General features: G+C 33.5%; 1 protein-coding gene across 1 annotated transcript in view; it reads right to left on the bottom strand.

Annotated features, from left to right (window-relative positions):
* The window catches only part of LOC118267846 (connectin), a 72,245-nt gene extending 61,244 nt beyond the window's left edge, over positions 1–11,001 (bottom strand). The window contains exon 1 of the mRNA XM_050694144.1: positions 10,856–11,001. The gene's annotated coding sequence lies outside the window, so the exon portion shown is untranslated. The remainder of the gene's footprint in view (positions 1–10,855) is intronic.
* Positions 11,002–18,249: the final 7,248 nt, after the last annotated feature.

Below are 18,249 nucleotides of genomic sequence, written 5' to 3'. Positions count from 1 at the left end.
CTACATCAATACATTATCGTTAGTGGCACTTACAAAGTCGAATATAGCTATATATAAAACTGGCACAATAATAGCGAAAAGCCTGTTTAATTTAGTGCCATACATCACTATTATTTAGGGATTAGGCCCTTTTGCACGATGCGTCATGTTTACACCTAAAACATAATACAAAGTTTAAACAATTGTTTCGACAAATCCTTTTGTTGTCCCGCTCGACTATTTGCAGTTACGTAGGCCGTGTTATAGTGATGTGACTCATTCGAATTATATATTCGTGGACATTAGTGCGAATATGCCTACGGATATTTTTTTAAAAGGTATACATAATGTATGAATTCCTGCTATCTGTGCTACGTAGCACTTTTTACTAGAATAGGTAATTTACATTTAGTCAGAAGTTCAAATTGGATTTCATAGTAATAATAGAGGTCAAACAATTTCATTATTATTAATAACTAGCTGGTGCCCGTAACTTCGTCAGCGTATAAGAATGACTTATGACCGTATGTAGATTTTTTTTCTAAAATAAAAGTAGTCTAGGTTTCTGCTTAGTACATCACCGACCTGCCAATAAAAGCCGCGGCAAAATCAGTCCAGCTATTTGAGAGATTAGCCGGAATAAACAGTAGTATTAGTCTAGACTAAATATCATATCAAAATGCTTAACAAAAGGAGATATTAAAGAGATATTATAATATATTTAAAGACAGCAGAATAAAAATATATCTATTATTCAGACAAAAACACGTGTACAACTTACTTTTAATATAACACCAAAGAGAAATCAATGAACAAGAACTTCCCACGCATTATCCAATAAATCTATTACTGGGTGACTATATATCAATCAATTATGAACTTTTACCAGAAATCTGGCAAACAACCTTGTATACCGAAAATCAATCTATCAATCGAGATTGAGTTTCTATATGAAGCCAAGTATAAAAGGAATGCCGGGGTTTTCTTAGATCTTTAGCAATACCACTCATTGACCTCTTTTGAAGAAAAGACGAAAATAAAGATGTGTGGACCTTTGTCCAGTTGTTAACAAGCTCGGGTTCCCAGAATAAAAATCAAAGTGAATATAATTAAATACGTAAACCAAACAAAATTGACGAAATAGAAATATGTCACTCTGCAGTCTTCTTTGTTTTCCTAGCATAATTATACTGAGACACTCATAAGGATGTTAAAGTTTAGTATTGTGTCAAATTGTGTTTGTGACCAATATGTAAATTAGAAATCATAGCAATCAATTTGTTTCAAAAATTTTTACCCTAACTCGATAGATGGTGTTGGGATCAAAATACATCGAGCTACCTTACACGATTTTAATAGAGTAATTGACCAACTACAAAATAAATCAGGATTTTTTGAACCAGCACATCAGAGTACAATAGTTGTTTTATTTTGAACCCTATTAATATCCCTACTAGACCACTTATTACCCGGCAATAATGAAAATGTAATAAAAACGTTACAAACTTAAAACCGAGCAACCTTACACGTCTTAATTAAAATCCTAAATTACAATTAATAAATCATTTATCCAAAAGCAAGGAGGACACAAACAGTTATTCATAAACACGAAATCTAAATATAAAACCGATGTTATAACGAAAATGAAGGCGGCATCCCACAACACCAGTCGTATTTACTTAGTTGATTTATTACATTAACGGAAGCCCCAGGAATTAGACACAATTGCGTACAAGATTAATGACTGAGGATACAACAAATTTTATGCTCAGTTTCCTACAGATTTACGTCCGGCTAACTAAGATTATGTTCTTAAGAAGAACGTACTAATTATTATTTGCATAACATAGTATGATAGCTGTTTTTGCTCCGAAGGTAATTTACAATAAGTTGTGAGTTATTTTAGAAGCCCACGTTTTGATAGGGGTGAAACTATGAGTAAGTACCAGCTACGATTCTTTACAACCCATAATTAACTTATACTCTGGCACTTACATATAATAGAGTAGATGACTAATTTTTATTTTAATGTCCGTCTTGTAGATAATATTAAAACATTAGACACGTACCTATATTTTGTTTTCTTACGTAAACAAATACTTTGGGCGATATATTGATTTGAAATATGGCGTGACATCACTTCTAAGTACATTTTATATGTAGAAGTTTTATCTAAGTATTGTCATCTTATATAAGAAGTTTTATAACCGCTGTTCTAAATAGATTTTTAATTTTCATACCCTGTCATCATCCCTATCAACTTGATTGACGAGACAGTAAATAAATTGCATAATAATAATTGTTTTTCAAGTCCAGTTCATGTAAATGCTCTAGATAGAATTTTGTGGTCTCAACAACTTATAAGCAGCCTAAGGTCCAAGGCTGTTCGGTCTTAAAAGGCTCTCTTAAAACTCGTGTTCAACCAAAGACTTTAATGAATAACAAGGAATATTCAAATGAGTGGTTCTGAACGCGTCTTTAAGATTCGAAACCCTTTAGAGTTAATGATTTGGACTGAGGGAGGTTGGGAAGCAAATTGTACCGAATTATTTATATGAGCCCACTTACTTAGGTTTGTGGTTGTTTCACCCGAAGAACTTGCTTGTCTTTCTGTCTCTTGTTGTTTAAACAAATGACTGTTGAGTAACGATTATTCGTTTCAGCTAACATTACAAGAACTTGGGTAAGTTAGTACTACGTATGTAGCCACACAACCCACGCAGGATTGCCTATTGTGTTCCCATTCTAATGGATTTGTTTGTCTTCGTTTTCTGTTGGAAAATTTTAATTACAAATGTGTGGAGCTCGTTTCGACACGAATAATTGTATATTCATTCATTAAAATGTTTTCATATTCACTTAACCGAATAAAAATAATCATTTTCACGTAAATCTTTTGTGTTATAACTCTATCTATTATTCAATGAACAAAGCAACAGAACTACGAAATAATTTCGCGGTAAACCTCGAGCACGCAGTGAACTGATATAGTTTAATTTATTCAACAAAATTTAATGTTGCCCCTAGCTATATTTACCCCTTCGGTCAAAAGACCCCCATCCCTCTCCTAAATTGAAATTTGTTCAGAATACCCGAAGTTTTTTTTATCGACCCTCAGGTTTTACGGAGGTCCTTGCTGAGAAAAATAGCATCGTTTCTGTCACCAGTCAGCGTTTATAGGCTTTAATTTGAAGAGTATTAAAATAAGTATGAAGTATTTATACGTCTTTTTGGGTTTAAGTATAGACGCGGAGATGCTTTTTGTGTTAAAATAGTACCTACGTAGCTGGAGGACAACAAGAGACTATTAGAACCTCTTTGGTGGAATGTATGAAAGCACAACTGCAGAAGCACTCAGCTCTTGATACAGTAAATAGAAACCTTGTACATTACAGTGTTTACGAGTCTGATAAGTTAAACACTGAAACAAGAACCGTTTAAACCTCTACCTACCCCTACAGAGCAACAGGCAAGATACTGTTCTCGTATGAATTGACGATAATGTAAAAAATAATCCACTGGTTTGATGTTTCCCCGAGCACATTACATGCTTTTATGTATAAACCAATGTGTTAGTATAAAGGAAATTAAATTTCCGGACTGTACGCTATATGTATACCTTAATGCCCTTTGAATTAAATTCTAAAAGGCGAAACGAGCCCTGTGTGTAATAAACAAAGTATTTTGACAGATTTATTTAGTCGAAAATGTATTCATGCCGCCTACATTACATTGCTTTCGATTTTTCGAAAAATTTTACCTTGAAACTCAACGCCATGCTGAAATTTATTTGTTTGTGTTCTTGAACTTGAATTATTGGAAGTACCGTAGTTGATTAATTATTGAAGTTTAGTACCCTTTGTTGTTTATTTAGAACGAACTTTTGTAAGGAATAACCTTCTTTTAATTCGTCTAAAAATACTTTTATTGTGTGTTTACATAAATATGTTCAAATTTATCCGCCGTACTCACTTAATGGTTTCTTAACCCAGTCCTTAGCAATTGTTTTCGGAACGAAATCGTTACTAAGGAATTTTTTAAGTAATCATTAAATGTGAGTGCAGCAGCATGTCTTACTAGCTTCTACCAGCGGCTTTTCCCGCGTGCCCGTGAGGTAAAAATAGCCCATGTGTTGTTCCAGACCGTAATCTATCCCTATTCCAAATTTCAACCTAATCTTTTCAGTAGTTTTTAAATGAAATGGTAACAAACATCCACACTCCAAAACTTTCGCATTTATAATTTTAGTAGGATATACATATTTGAAGAAGTTAGCACCAAATACAAAGATTAATATCAACTTTTCATGGGTAACATTATTATGAATCTCGTATTATACTAATGTTAAATTACAATTTTTCACTGAAATTCAAATTTAAAGCTGGTTTGGCAGATACCGTTCTACCTAATATAGAAAACTTAGACAAACAACAATGTGGGGCAGTGATGCACGTCATCCGTGTTGTCATTCAGAGCACGCTGCAATATCTCATGTGCCAGGAGCTATGTCAACGTACGCATTCTCAAACAATGCTCCACGACCAAATTAGGTCTGGAATTCTTGAGCTGGATAGCTGTGAACTAGGATAATATTATTAACTTTTGGACTATTATGTGTTTCATGATCTCTCGGGTTTTTTGTGTCTGTAGGAACGCGATAAACGCAAAACTACTGAACGTATTTTTGTACGTTTTTCTTGAAAGTCTGGGAAAGGTCACACTTATATTTTAAATGTGAAAGTTTGTTTGTTTGAATGTTTGTTTCTTAATTACGCGGCAACTACTGAACGTACTTTGATGAAATTTGTTGTATACCAAATTTCAATCAGGCTATGAACGGACTTGAGTAATACGATACTTTTTTATGCCACGGGAACGTGGACAAAACCACTTGCAGAAGCTTGTGTAGAAATATAAATACGATCATGGTTTTAATTTTATTGTAACTATTAAAGTTAAGTCTACAATAAATGTACGTACGACGTATGCGCCACAAATCAGAATCTCGAGCCCGGTATAATCAAATCTCGAATAATTCACAACACAACGAGTGACAAATGTTATACAATACAAGTGAATTATAAATTGCTGGTGTTTTTTGATTTTCAACCCATTTACAACAAACAACGGTTAAATTTTTTCAATAGGCTTTACACAAAGACTTGTTCTGATGTCCAAATACGTCCACTGATGGATTGGTAACAAATTTTAATGGAACTTTTGTGTACCAACCGCCCGACGGACGCTAAAAATGGACGCCATTGAATTTGTATTTTATTAATCAAAATAAAGTGACAGGTTAATTTACTGAGTAAAATACAAACAACAGAATCGGTGTGGTCACTATCCAAACTTTACACTGATTTCGGACGTGCTGTAAACGTATATTGAAAATTCAATGAGCAGCTATTAAAAATATGGCTTTAGGGTGTTTTCCAGCAGAGTCGTGCTATGTAGCTATGCTACAAAGCTATTATAGTTAAGCTGTGAAGCTATGAGACCGGATCCAGTAAACCGTTCTGGATCCAACAGCACCGATCTTTGCAGATCGTATCAGAAAAAAGTATTAAAAAAAAAATTATGTCTTCATTAGCCGCTTTTTGTAGTAAAAACTTCTTTACGCATGCTTGACTTGTGTGACACACAGGTTGGATTTTTTCTAAAGTCTTTAACTGCTAACATAATCTACATAACGCCATCACAAGAAATAATATTAGTAATTGCAATAATCCCACATAATGACGAATGTCTTTTTGGTATAAATAAATACACACTCCAATAAACACAATGTAAATTAATTGTTCAAGACCGAAAGAGAAGGTATAGGTATCCTACACAAATACACACTATCGGTAGAAAAAGGCTAAAGAAGAAGAAAAAAGAAATACACACTCATATTTACTTTATAAATGTACACAAATGAACAAAGCTAGTACCGACAAAAGAACAGCCAGTTTTGAATAACAATTAACACTGTACAACAAGGGGTCTCGAGCAAATTTTCCTAATTAACAATTGGGTATGTAAGGAGCGCTACATAATTTGACAGCTTTCATATAAACTTTAATAACAATAAGATATGTTATTATGTTATAACATAACATAATAACACTACAGTAACCCCGTTTTGTAACCGACTTTTTCGACCGATTATCTCGCGTTTAACTGAACCGATTTTGGCGGATTTTGACGATTTTCAGAGTTAGGAAAAGATTTTAGGTATATTATGCGACGTAAAAACTTGAGGCGCTAAAAAAATTGAACGCATTTTCCCATTTTTTTAAGTTGGTTATAGGAATTGGAGATAAATCATCAAACAACATCTCCTGCTTTGGGTGAGGCTACAGTATCAGACTCTACTGAGTAAAAACCACCCTATTCCTACTTCAGATCTCCAACACATCTTCTATAAGGTATTATATATGATAACATTATATGTTAACCGCATATTCCTATTATAAGGTATATGCGATTAACATATGAACATAACACTTCAAATAAAAAAATATATTATAAACAGAACCGATATTTTTTTTGCTTCCAAAATCTATAACTTAATTGCTCGCATTTTCTATTCCACCTCATTTAATATACATTTTAATATATCCTATTATAAACCCTAAGTACATATTTGACAAGGTTTAAAATTGCGTTACGAGTACATCACACTCCTATTCTTGTTTTACATGTCATATCACACAAGTATCCTTGAGATCCACATCTTGCTATGTAGGTCGTTCAAATATTTGTATAGACAGTTTCCATGCGTACTAGGAGACCAGGAGATGAGAACAGCTTTCCTTTTCATTATAGTTTGTAATATCGTTTTTGATAAGGCTTTATAGACTTATAGTAGGAATATCTAAGTATAGAATCAGTAATAAGGATATATAAGCCACCTTTAAGTATGTATATACTTTGAAGTTGGTATTATGTAGCTACTAGTAAATTTTTATTTCATTGTTTTCTGTAGTGTAGCTTTCATAGCTTAAAATCTTTTGTTTCTTGTAAGTTGAAATAGATTTTCTTAATATCATTCATTCTGATCAGATAGTTATAAGCTAACTACATTGTGTATCGGAATATAAGCAATATTCCAAAAACTCAGTGTTATTTTGTCCGACTAATATTAAATTCAACTTTTTATAGTATAGATTAAAAAAAAACGTTTCCCCACATTAGGATTTTCTCTTTTGTCATGGGTACGTTTACAGCATACAATTTCACATACAGATCCCAAACCCGAAACGACAATTTGTGGATCACAAAAAGATTTGTTCCGCGCGAACCGAACCCGCTACCCGTTGCGTGGCAGCCAGTTGCTCAACCACTGCATCAACCGTGCTGTATAATAATATTATATAGTTGAATAAGAAATAACAAGCGAGTTGACCAATAAAAAAGCAAGTCTTAATGGAGATTGATCTAATATTTTTTAAGATTGATAAAGATTAAATGATCCAAGGTACTAGGCAAACATAAGCGTTAAGAGACCAACGGAATCCTAAATAATAATGACACTGTCTCATTGAAAGAGAAGCCATTAATTGCCTTGTTATTACATTCCATCTGTACTTTTATGTTTTCGGTTTTAATTGGTCTTATAGGTATCATGTAGGGGATTAAGGTGATACTATCACTCAAAAGGTGGTCTAGGAAAAACACTTGTGATGGTATTAAAGATATAAAGAAGAAAAACATATATCTTCAAGTAATTCTTATTATAGAAAAATCGCTTTTTTTGACAGTGGGAAATCATCCAATGACTTCTCCCATCTTAGGCAAGGCGAGAGGGAATGTCAGACTTATTGACTAAAAACCATCCCGTTCCTACGCCTGCTTTTCGAGCCAGAGCTCCGGTAACCCGCTACGTAGACCGCAGTTCCGGATCAGGCAACCCTACGAAGCCCCATCTGTGGTAGTCTGATTGCTGTTTGAGGCGCAAAAAATCACGCCTAACAAAGGTTCGATACACGAACCGTTTGAAAAATTAAAACTCATGCTTACAATTACGAAGATCAGAATCAAAACAAAAGAAAAAATATACGACCCAGTAACGTCCTAATATAAAACTGGCGACGAAAACTCAAAACTAAATATTGATTTAAGCTCAACATAGTATTAAAATCTGTGTCCCTTTTCGTCGCAGAACGAAAATAACTATAAGTAAATAGTAATAGTGGAACCATTCTAAAGGCCAAAATAAATAACACGAAGCTTCCAGTACACTGTAGATACTCGCACCAGATATGCATGAGCAGTCGGAAACTGTTTTACTTCTTCGTACTACATTGCGATCGTGCCTTTAGTGACTGCAAGTTTTCCAACTAGGTTTTCATGTCAGTTTATCAATGACCAAGCTGAGGAAACGTCATATCTAGTTTGCAGTTTCTTTCGAAACAATAGATGCATGTAACATAATGAATACGTTACCATCCTTTGTATCACAAAGTAAAAATATCAATCAAAGACAAAAAACAGTGAAGCAGTAGGTTGCAATATGGGTGGTCCGCAGATGGCAAAATATGGAAATAAGAAAGGTACACAAGACAACAGCCATGAGAAATACCACGGTTGACACTCAAATTAAATTCAACAACCAAAAATTCACTGCTTCCATTAATCAAAAATTCACTATTTTATGAGAACGAACCTCACGACTCTGGAGAAAATATTTTGTAGGAACATATGAAAAAAAGTTAGTAATAGTAGTCCCTGGCCTAACAAAAATGTAAAAAATCGTCCACAATCAAGAAAAGGTTGGGAAACCCTAGCCTAGATATTTGACTTTGAGGTGAGGGGCCCTCCCCCTATGTCTTTTTTCTACCCAACATTTATCAACAACCAACATTAGACACAATAAAATATATTTCCATCAAAAAACACTTAGCCACATTTCTATTTTTCCAAGTGTACTACTGGCTAATGGATGAACAAAGTTATATTTAGGGCGACACCAGAAGTACTGCCTAAATAACTGTTAATGTCAACACCAACTCAGATGAAATATTCGACCTTTAACCGCTGTCACTTCATCCTACATTTCCGCCAACCGTGGGCAGTGATGGAGCTAATATAAATGGCAAACTGCATCCTGTGCCCACTACTTCATTACTGTGCGGTCATTGGAACTCAGGTTATTACTCCATTTTATTACTTAAGTGTGTTCATTAAAATGGAGCGTAAGCTGCCTCGATTGTCAAAAAGAGTTCTTCGATTCTTGAAACGATAGTATTTTATATTATATAAAAATATTTTGTTTTTATACATGAGTAGATTTAAAAGGTAATTCTATCTTCGTCTAACGTAGATCCCAACCAAAACGTACTCACAATTATCAAAATTTTCTTTCAAAATGACCAGAAATGGTACTGCCGCACTCAGGCACATTTAATGATTACATAAACTATTCCTGAGCAACGATTTTGTTTGTTGACTGGGTCAAGTAACCATTAAATGACTGAGTACGGCGGTAAGTGTCTTTTTCGCTATAAGCTAATTGCAATTACTCTGAAGACATACAGACGCAACCATAAGTTCTAGAACAGTCAACAATTAGTCTCTATCTTGTTAATCCAGGCTAGATAACAAAATCCCTGCAAACTGTCAAAATCTTATTGATATTCGTACATTTTCCTTTATTTTAATACTTTATGCACAGGCATAATATTGTACGCCTATAGAAGTACCGTATTGGTTTTAATGCCGAAAGCACTAAGTATATGTACTAAATGAGTAGACGCTTCTAGTTGAGGTAAATAATAAAGAAAGATGGCAAAATGGCGTCTGCTAATAGCATGTAGTGGTAGACATTTCCCATTTGTCTTAATATCGATGAGTAAAAATGCTATTTTGTAAAATATTTACTGAACAAAATATTACTAACCCTCTAGCCAATATTGGACCATATATTATCTTTTTTTAGTGTTTATTTTGACGTTGAAATTATGAGTAATGGAGTAATGCTAGTTACAGTATAGCTTTACTTATGCTGCTAACAAACAATACCAACAAATTGATTGAACTGTTTTATCTCTTACGTATGTGTTCAATTTTATTTTTCACAAAAATGATTCTTAATTCAACACATATTCTATCGTACCTACACAATACAATATTTTTCTCTAACCTCATTATCGCCCAAACCAAGCTCTAATCCAGAAAACACGCGCTTACAATAATTCATAATATTATTACCGCACCCGGAAAACTGCGATACGATTTGGAAGTACATCAACCACATCAAACATCAAAGTCATATTAGATGAAGAAGCTTGTATAAACATCAGTTATAAGAGAAATCTTATATAACTAATGTTATTAATGCGTAATTATAATACAAGGGTAATGTAAGGTTTGAGGTACACTGAGAGCATTTCGCTCCACTAAGCCAAGATCAAGAGTCGGCCAGAACGAGCCAGTAGAATTACTTATATAATAAATCCAGGGATCTTAATGTGTCTCGGACCTAAAGCTGCAGATTACTGATGCCGTTTTCAGGTTGCCTCTACCGTTTTAAATGTTCACGTTTAATTTCGTCTGTATTGTTTAAAATTTTCCATATATTTTTTGGCAGATTTTCTTTTACTATATCGAGGAAGACGTTATTTTTAAGTAGTTGTAATTAAGGATAATGGTTTTTTATGTTATACTTCTGTTCATTTATAATATCTACTCTAAATGGGTTACGTAATTACTAAATCTTGATAAAAATACATTAATGCTTTATAATAATAATAAAAGTAACTTTTATAAGTTCTCGTAATTTCAAATCATTGTTACTGGCCTTAAAACCTTCGCGATTAACACTTCTAAAGTTTTTTTTACACTAAAAAAGATTTCTAATTTCAAAAATAAGTATAAAAAAATTACTCACCTCAAAAACAACCCAGAAACATTCGTCCATAAACAAAACTGCCACTTATAACCAAAGCGTTCGATTTTTAAATTTCGTAACACCGACAAGCGAAGGAAACTTCACATGGAGCCGAAACGAGACGCGTACCTCCCCCACGACGGCACAGAGAACACTGAATTTGACGCTCTCGGGAAAATTATCTGTTGCACTATGTTCTATACATGCGCAAAGCTTACTTGATCAAACGAACTCACTTGTTAAACATTGCCGCACAACTACCAACGCAAACATAGAAAACTCGAACAAACACCGCAATGTATCAAGCTAAAGCAATATACTCGGCAATGTTATGACATTTGGGAAAATAATTTTTCGCTTTGTTTAGCAATATTCGACATGAATTTTGAGTCAAAAGATTTTCTTTGTCAGCGTCCATTTGTGTTATTGGGAGAAATATTTTTTTGTTGAAGATGTTTTATACGTCTTCAAACGTGAACAAAAGACGTGTAGGTACCCGCCCTAGTAAATATTGTATCCTTATGTAAGTTTGTAACAAACTTTTAAAGGCTAATATCGAAATTTTACTTATAAATTGGCATTTTAATTAAACTTTCGAAAATTTTCAAGTACCTATCCAAAAAGGGTTACGATGCTTCGGAGTCCCATTAGAGGCTGGTAGGGCTGTGAGGGCAATTTCGGACCGCGCTGTTTACTTACATATTTTAAAATTTGTACAATACACATAGAATTTCTAAACGAACGAACAGATATTGACTTAAAACAGCGATATTATAATAGCATCTCTTCAACAAAAACAGTTTTAAGTTGATTTAACAAGACTTACTTAGAATTTCAGACCCTTTTGAAGCATGAGAGCATTTTTAACAAAGAATTAATTGTATGCTAATGAAATAATTAGTAAAATTATCCATGGCATACGAAAAGTACTATATTATACTTTCTGGTCCCAAAATCCTGTATTATTAACATTGGGGGCGGCATTTAATCCCCTAAATACGGTAATTTTGAAAGTCGAAGCGAATGGGGCCAACTGTTTAATTATGTTTATTCTAATTTAATTTCCGACACTCTGTACACAGGGAATTAGTTACGACAATGGTGTGTGGATACTGGAAGCGATTCCATGTCATATGGGAGCACCGCAGATTATATTACTTCGAAAAATCGTATACAAAAATATGTTTATAACCATCTCAAGCTGCCAAAATTCTGCATTAATGTACGGTGTATAAAACATGGCCAAGATTAAGGTGTGCTATTTAATACAGAAGCTAGTTTCTGTTTTCTGTTTTTAATGATTCTCCAAGACCAAACAAGTGTTGGTAAATGTTTACTGTATCCAAGTAAAATCAGATTACTGAGCACAAACATTAAACTCCATTAGCTATGCTAATTAGGTCTCAGCGTAGGATCTAGCGCTTCTAGTGGATCCTCCAATGAGTGAGCTTTGCAGCTCAAATTTATCCTAAGTCGCGTAAAACATACTAAACAGCTTTGAATAATTGAAAAGTAGAAATGCAGTGGGCAAATAAAATCAACTTTAAACTTAGATTATAAAAAATCTGTTGTCGTTTCTAGTCAATCACCTACCTAGATCTGCGTAAATTTTAAGGGTGCACAGTACGGTTTAAAAAAAGTATAAAATACTTAAAAAAAAAGAATAGCAAGCTTGCCGTAATATGACGGTGAGTTTATTTTAATTTTTCAGATGTACTCGTGTGAAAGAAAAAATAATTATGTGAGAAAACGTTGAGTGGGAAAGCGTTTTGTGCTCGCCTGTACCTGCATTTAAAAGTACATTCTATGCCAACAGGTTTTAAAAATTTGTTCGAAATTATATTTTAAACTGTAATGTTAATTAAATTAGGAAGAAACTTCCTTGTCACTCAAGGGATTTTTTTGTCATTAAATAAAATACTTTTAGGTGAGATTTTAGGGTAATGAATAGTAGGCGAAGTAGGAAGTAAGAATTGTGTTTATAATTAGAGTCGTAAGAAATTGGGATTATAATAACAGCTCGGTCTGTTGATGACGATGGTATAGAGATTTTTTTAGTTAGAGTTGCTCTGTGCGGCAGTCGATCCCGTTACACGTTGTGCGGCAGCACACTTTACACGTACCACACCAACCATGCAGTCTGATGTGTATTACTCTTAGCTTTTTTTACTCTAGTAAGATTTCAAAAGGAACGGATGGAGGTGGAAAATTGTAAATCTTCACAAAATAAGTATTGTCTCAAAATATATAAAGAATAGGGCAAGTGACCCGGTTGTGGCCATCGACCCCTTTGTGGCCACTTGGGCCTTCAAATATTTATAACTTAGGCATGGACAAATAAATTACTCTGTGATGTACAGTATTTAAAATATTGAATATTGGAGACACTGATACCGTTGGCAGCTTTGATGTGTCAAACTTCACTTCGATGCAATAAGTCATTCTTTTTAGTTGAGGGTGAAATTGTTAAGATCTTAACAAAAAGGCTAAGGCGAGCGGGTGAGGATTTGGTTTTTATTTTTTTAATCTTTGCTTATTGTTTGGATGTTTATGTTAATACTACATGAAGAATATATTGTCTAAGTGGAACTAAAGTTATTTTGTCGCCATATGTTTCTGAAGTGGGATTATTAGAAGGTGGCCACTAATGGAGACAAAATTATGAATTTCTCCATCTTTGGCCACACGGCTGGCCAAAACTTTTGTACATAAACGCCCCACTTCTAGTCATTTATCGTAATTTATTTATTATTTTTCCTTGGCTCTACATATCAACAAATACATATTTTTCATTTTCAGAGATGCAATAAATTGCCTTCACACAAAGGGAGGTCAGTTTACTTTGCAGCTTTTACCAACGTCATATAAATGTTGATCTCTTTATTTGTAACTTAAATTCAAGTGAAGTAATAATATTTTATATTTTCCAGACTAAATGAAAACCATTGTTTCTAAAATGTCAAATTTAATTAATAAATTTTGATTACTTTTATTGTATTTATTGATGGCCAGAACTGGCACACGACCGTGGCCAGAAATGGCACGAATCTGGCCAAAAATGGCACAAACTCCCTTTTTTTTTCTTTTTTATACAGTTATTTTTCTATTGGACGTTCTTTAAAAAAAGGGTTTTCTTAGGCAAGATTAATACATGTTAAATGACTTTTTACAAAAAATATGTTCGTGATAACAAAAACTATAAGTTAAGAAAGCCTCAAAATCGACAAAATTCTTAAAGTGGCCACAACCGGGTCTCTTACGATATATTTTTTTTTTTTTTTTATTATTTACACAAAATACACAATAATACAATAAATAACAAATAGCAACCAAAAAACCACTAAGGTTTAGAACCGTGCTATGGAATCTGCCTTAAATGTTACAATATGGAGGTAGGTACAATAATCTCGCTTAAATAGTACTCAGGTAATATTCCTTGAGTTTACATTTTATATTTTTAGGTGTGATACATTTTTTTACTTCTGCGGGTATACTGTTAATAAGTCTTGGTACAATATAACCAATAGTTCGCTCGCCATATGCATTGTTAGCGCGCTGCGTACGGAGCCGATTCTCAGAATTAGCCCGAGTATATATAGGATGTTCAATCTTGATTCGTAGCGACTCGTTGAAAAATTGATCTTTTAACAATAAAAAATTGGCATGTGTATGAACTGGCAAGACTTTGCAGTGCTTGAACAAACCGTTTATATTTTCGTAATATTGTTTTTTTATATTAGGGTTATAGTTTTTAGAATTTTATGTTGTAAATTTAAAATATTATTAAGATAGGTTTTGTAGGTACGACCATAACTACTGAGGCCATACTGGATATGCGAGTCTGCTAATGCGTAGTACAGCATTATTTTTACATTAAAGGGTATTCGATTTTTTAATATGACCATGACGGCTAGAAATTGACGAAGTTTGTCGCAAACACGTTCTATGTGATGACTCCAGTTAAACTTATCATCTATGATTAGTCCAAGATATGTTTGCTTATTGACCATACCTATTTGCGGACAGTTACAGTCGATCGCATTGACTGTGTGCAAACAGTTGTGGTCATGGGCTATCAAGTTCTGTACGGGCAGCTTTTTAATGTATGGTGATTTTATAACTAAAAGTTTGGTCTTGCTAGCATTAAGTACCAAGCCCGCATCGTGACACCACCTTATTAAAGCATCCAAATCATGCTGCAAGCGTTCACAAGCTATTTGAGGATTTTTATCAGCAATAACAAGGCAAGTGTCATCCGCAAACTGATAGCATATGCTGTTTGTGATGCATCTACTCATATCGTTAACATATGAGAGGAAATGTAGAGGGCCTACTACCGAGCCTTGAGCTGTTCCCTCAGTTACAGTCAGGCGTTCACTACAGATGTTATCAACTTTTACAGTAAAAGTTCTATTTCTGAGGTAGTTTCTACACCAATTAAGTAATGGACCACGTACGCCACAGTCATCCAATTTATCGACCAGCTGATCATGGATCAACGTGTCAAAGGCACGTGAGAAGTCAATAAAGAGAGCCAGAACATATTTTTTCTCATTTAGGTGTCTATTGACTTCGTCGGTAAAGTTTGACAACAGCTTTGTGGTACTTTTGCCCGCCTGAAAGCCGAATTGGTGCGAATTAATAACGTCATGCTGCTTATAAAATGCATGAATTTGTTCACAAACATATTTTTCAACTATTTTATCAATAGCTGAAAGCAAAGTTATTGGACGGTAATTTGAGTATTCATTTTTTTTACCCTTTTTATGTATTGGCCTAATGCAACCCACCTTTAGTTCATCTGGATATAGACCACTTTCAATGCTCCGATTAATTAGGTCCGCAATAGGGTTGGATATTCTATCTCCTATCATTTTAATATGGGAAACTTTTATATTGTCTGGGCCTGGAGCTTTCCTTGAGTTGAGTTGTTTAATGATTTTATGAACGCTGCTAGCCGTAGCTTTTTTAAACCGCATACTAGCATCAAGAGGTACACGTGTTGCTTTGGAGTCTGTTATTTTGATATCACAGTTAGGAACAATGTCTTTAACCGCCCTATCAAAACAATTGGCAAAGTTGTCAGCAATCGTTTTGGTAGTAATCCCTTGTGCGTCAAAAGCCCTAAGAATAGCCGTGTCTAGTGACAAGGTTACTTTCCCCAACATTTGATTTAAAATATTATACATCTTTTTCATGTTTTTAAAATTATCACTAATGTATTGTAAATAGTATTTGTTTTTTTTATTTTCTAATATTTTATGGATTTTATTTCTTATTTTATTATATTCTAATTTGAGGTTTGAATTTTTTAAATTTTTTTTCCAATCATTAAACAATTTATCTCTTTTATCACAAAGCCGGGCAACATTGTCATCCATCCAAGGTACTCTAAATCGTTTCGAGTACTTGCCAGTACGTACACCCGCCTCATTATTACTTGCAATTTTGTCTGCATTATCAAACGATTGATATATGAAACTTAAAATGTCATTAGGAGAATTCATGTTTTTTGTTTTTATCCATTCAACACTTTGAAGTTCCCTATAGAATTTTCCATAGTCAATAGTTTTCCTGGTAACATCCTGTATACACTTCGGACCTCGAGACAACTCATCAACGCAGGTAAAGATAATGCCCCGATGGTCAGCTAGTACGATATCGAGTACCGCCGCGAACGGATGCAGTGTGGGGAAACGTGCAAATATGTGGTCAATACACGACTTAGTCACTAAATCGTTTTTAGTTTCAATTCGGGTATAATCTGTCACTCCACACATTAATCCATGTTCGCTAAGTGTTCTTAGATATGAATCTTTGTATGCGGAGCTTTCTTTCAGATTAATATTAATATCACCAATAAGGAGCAAATTTTGTTTTAAATCGAATTTACTGATGTGATTAGCAAGCTCTGCAACGAATACACTTTTGTTTGTGGACGGTGGCCTATAGATTGCAGATACAACTGCGTTATTATGTAAGTCTATTTTTAGGTATCCTGTGAGGTTTTCAAAGGTGTTAGCTTTTTGTTCAAGTAATGTAAACTTAATGTGATTTCGTACATACATGATAATGCCGCCACCTTTTCGGCTTTTTCTCAATTGTGAGTACATTTTATAGCCAGGTAAGTTATACAAGTTAACAATATTATCCGAGATACCCACTTCAGTTAAGATTATTAGATCTATTGGATATTTACATGTATGGATGGTTTGTTGTAATTTTATAAAGTTTTTGATGAGCGATCTAATATTAAAATGTATACATGATAAATTTATACTGGTTTTTGGAGGTATTTGTTTGAAAAAGTGATTACTTGAATTACAATGGAACATTTCTTGTACTGCTATGGACATAATAAGTATATAATTAATTTAGTTAAAGATTACTTGTAGGGGAGGATATAAAGTATTTATAATGTACCTGAATTATCTGTTTGTTTCTCGGGTTGGGTTAGACATACCTTTTCTATTTGTTTAATATCCTGCAGTGTACGAATGTAGTAAATTTTGCTATTTTTGAACTTCCTGGCATACACTTTACCATGTTTACACCATACGTATTGACATGATTTATTTAACAATTGTGTTTTCGCATTATATAGTAAATAATATAATATGTAACACAATATAATATAAACTTTAATAATTTTTGCTTCAGGTGATACTTAATAAACGACTAACGAAACTTTTTCAAACAGAGCTTCTAAAATGTACGTGAATAATTTATACAGTTACACGTAATTTGTATAATCACTGGAAATTCACAGTTTCTAATTCAAGAACTCACACTAAATTGGTCTGATTCCACTAATGCAAGAACCTTGTTACTCGATTAATTAATTTTAAATATCTTTTCATTTTACTTGTACAGGATTTTACATTTTAGTTTAGCTTCACGTTGGATAACAATTTTTATCTATCTGACTATTTAAATTAAGGAAGAAAGATGATTTTTTAAATAATATAGCAGTCTGTGGCGCGCAGCCTTGTATGAATTTCCTTTGTGTCAATTTTTTCCTATTCTATTTATTCGTAACCACTACTATTTTACTGCATGTTTTTCTATTACTTTAAAGTAGATAAATTAATGTATTATAAACGTATAAATAATCATAAATCCATAAAAACAAATAAAAAAAATCATTCACATACTGTCACAAAGCGTTTAAAATAATTTAAAACATGTTTTAGGGTCCCATAACCAAATGATAAAACGCTATTATACCAATTTAAACTTCACTATTAATGCGTCTGTCTTTCTGTCACCAAAATACAAGAACCGTCAAACAGTGATAATCTGATACTTACAATTTTCACAAACTATAAATTTCTGTTACCGCTAACTAAAAAACAAAATAAAATAAAGGATTTTCAGACAGTTATTTTAAACTA

This window comes from Spodoptera frugiperda, chromosome 6, assembly GCF_023101765.2.
Source record: "Spodoptera frugiperda isolate SF20-4 chromosome 6, AGI-APGP_CSIRO_Sfru_2.0, whole genome shotgun sequence".
Taxonomy (NCBI): domain Eukaryota; kingdom Metazoa; phylum Arthropoda; class Insecta; order Lepidoptera; family Noctuidae; genus Spodoptera; species Spodoptera frugiperda.
This window is presented reverse-complemented; position numbering and strand designations above follow the sequence as displayed.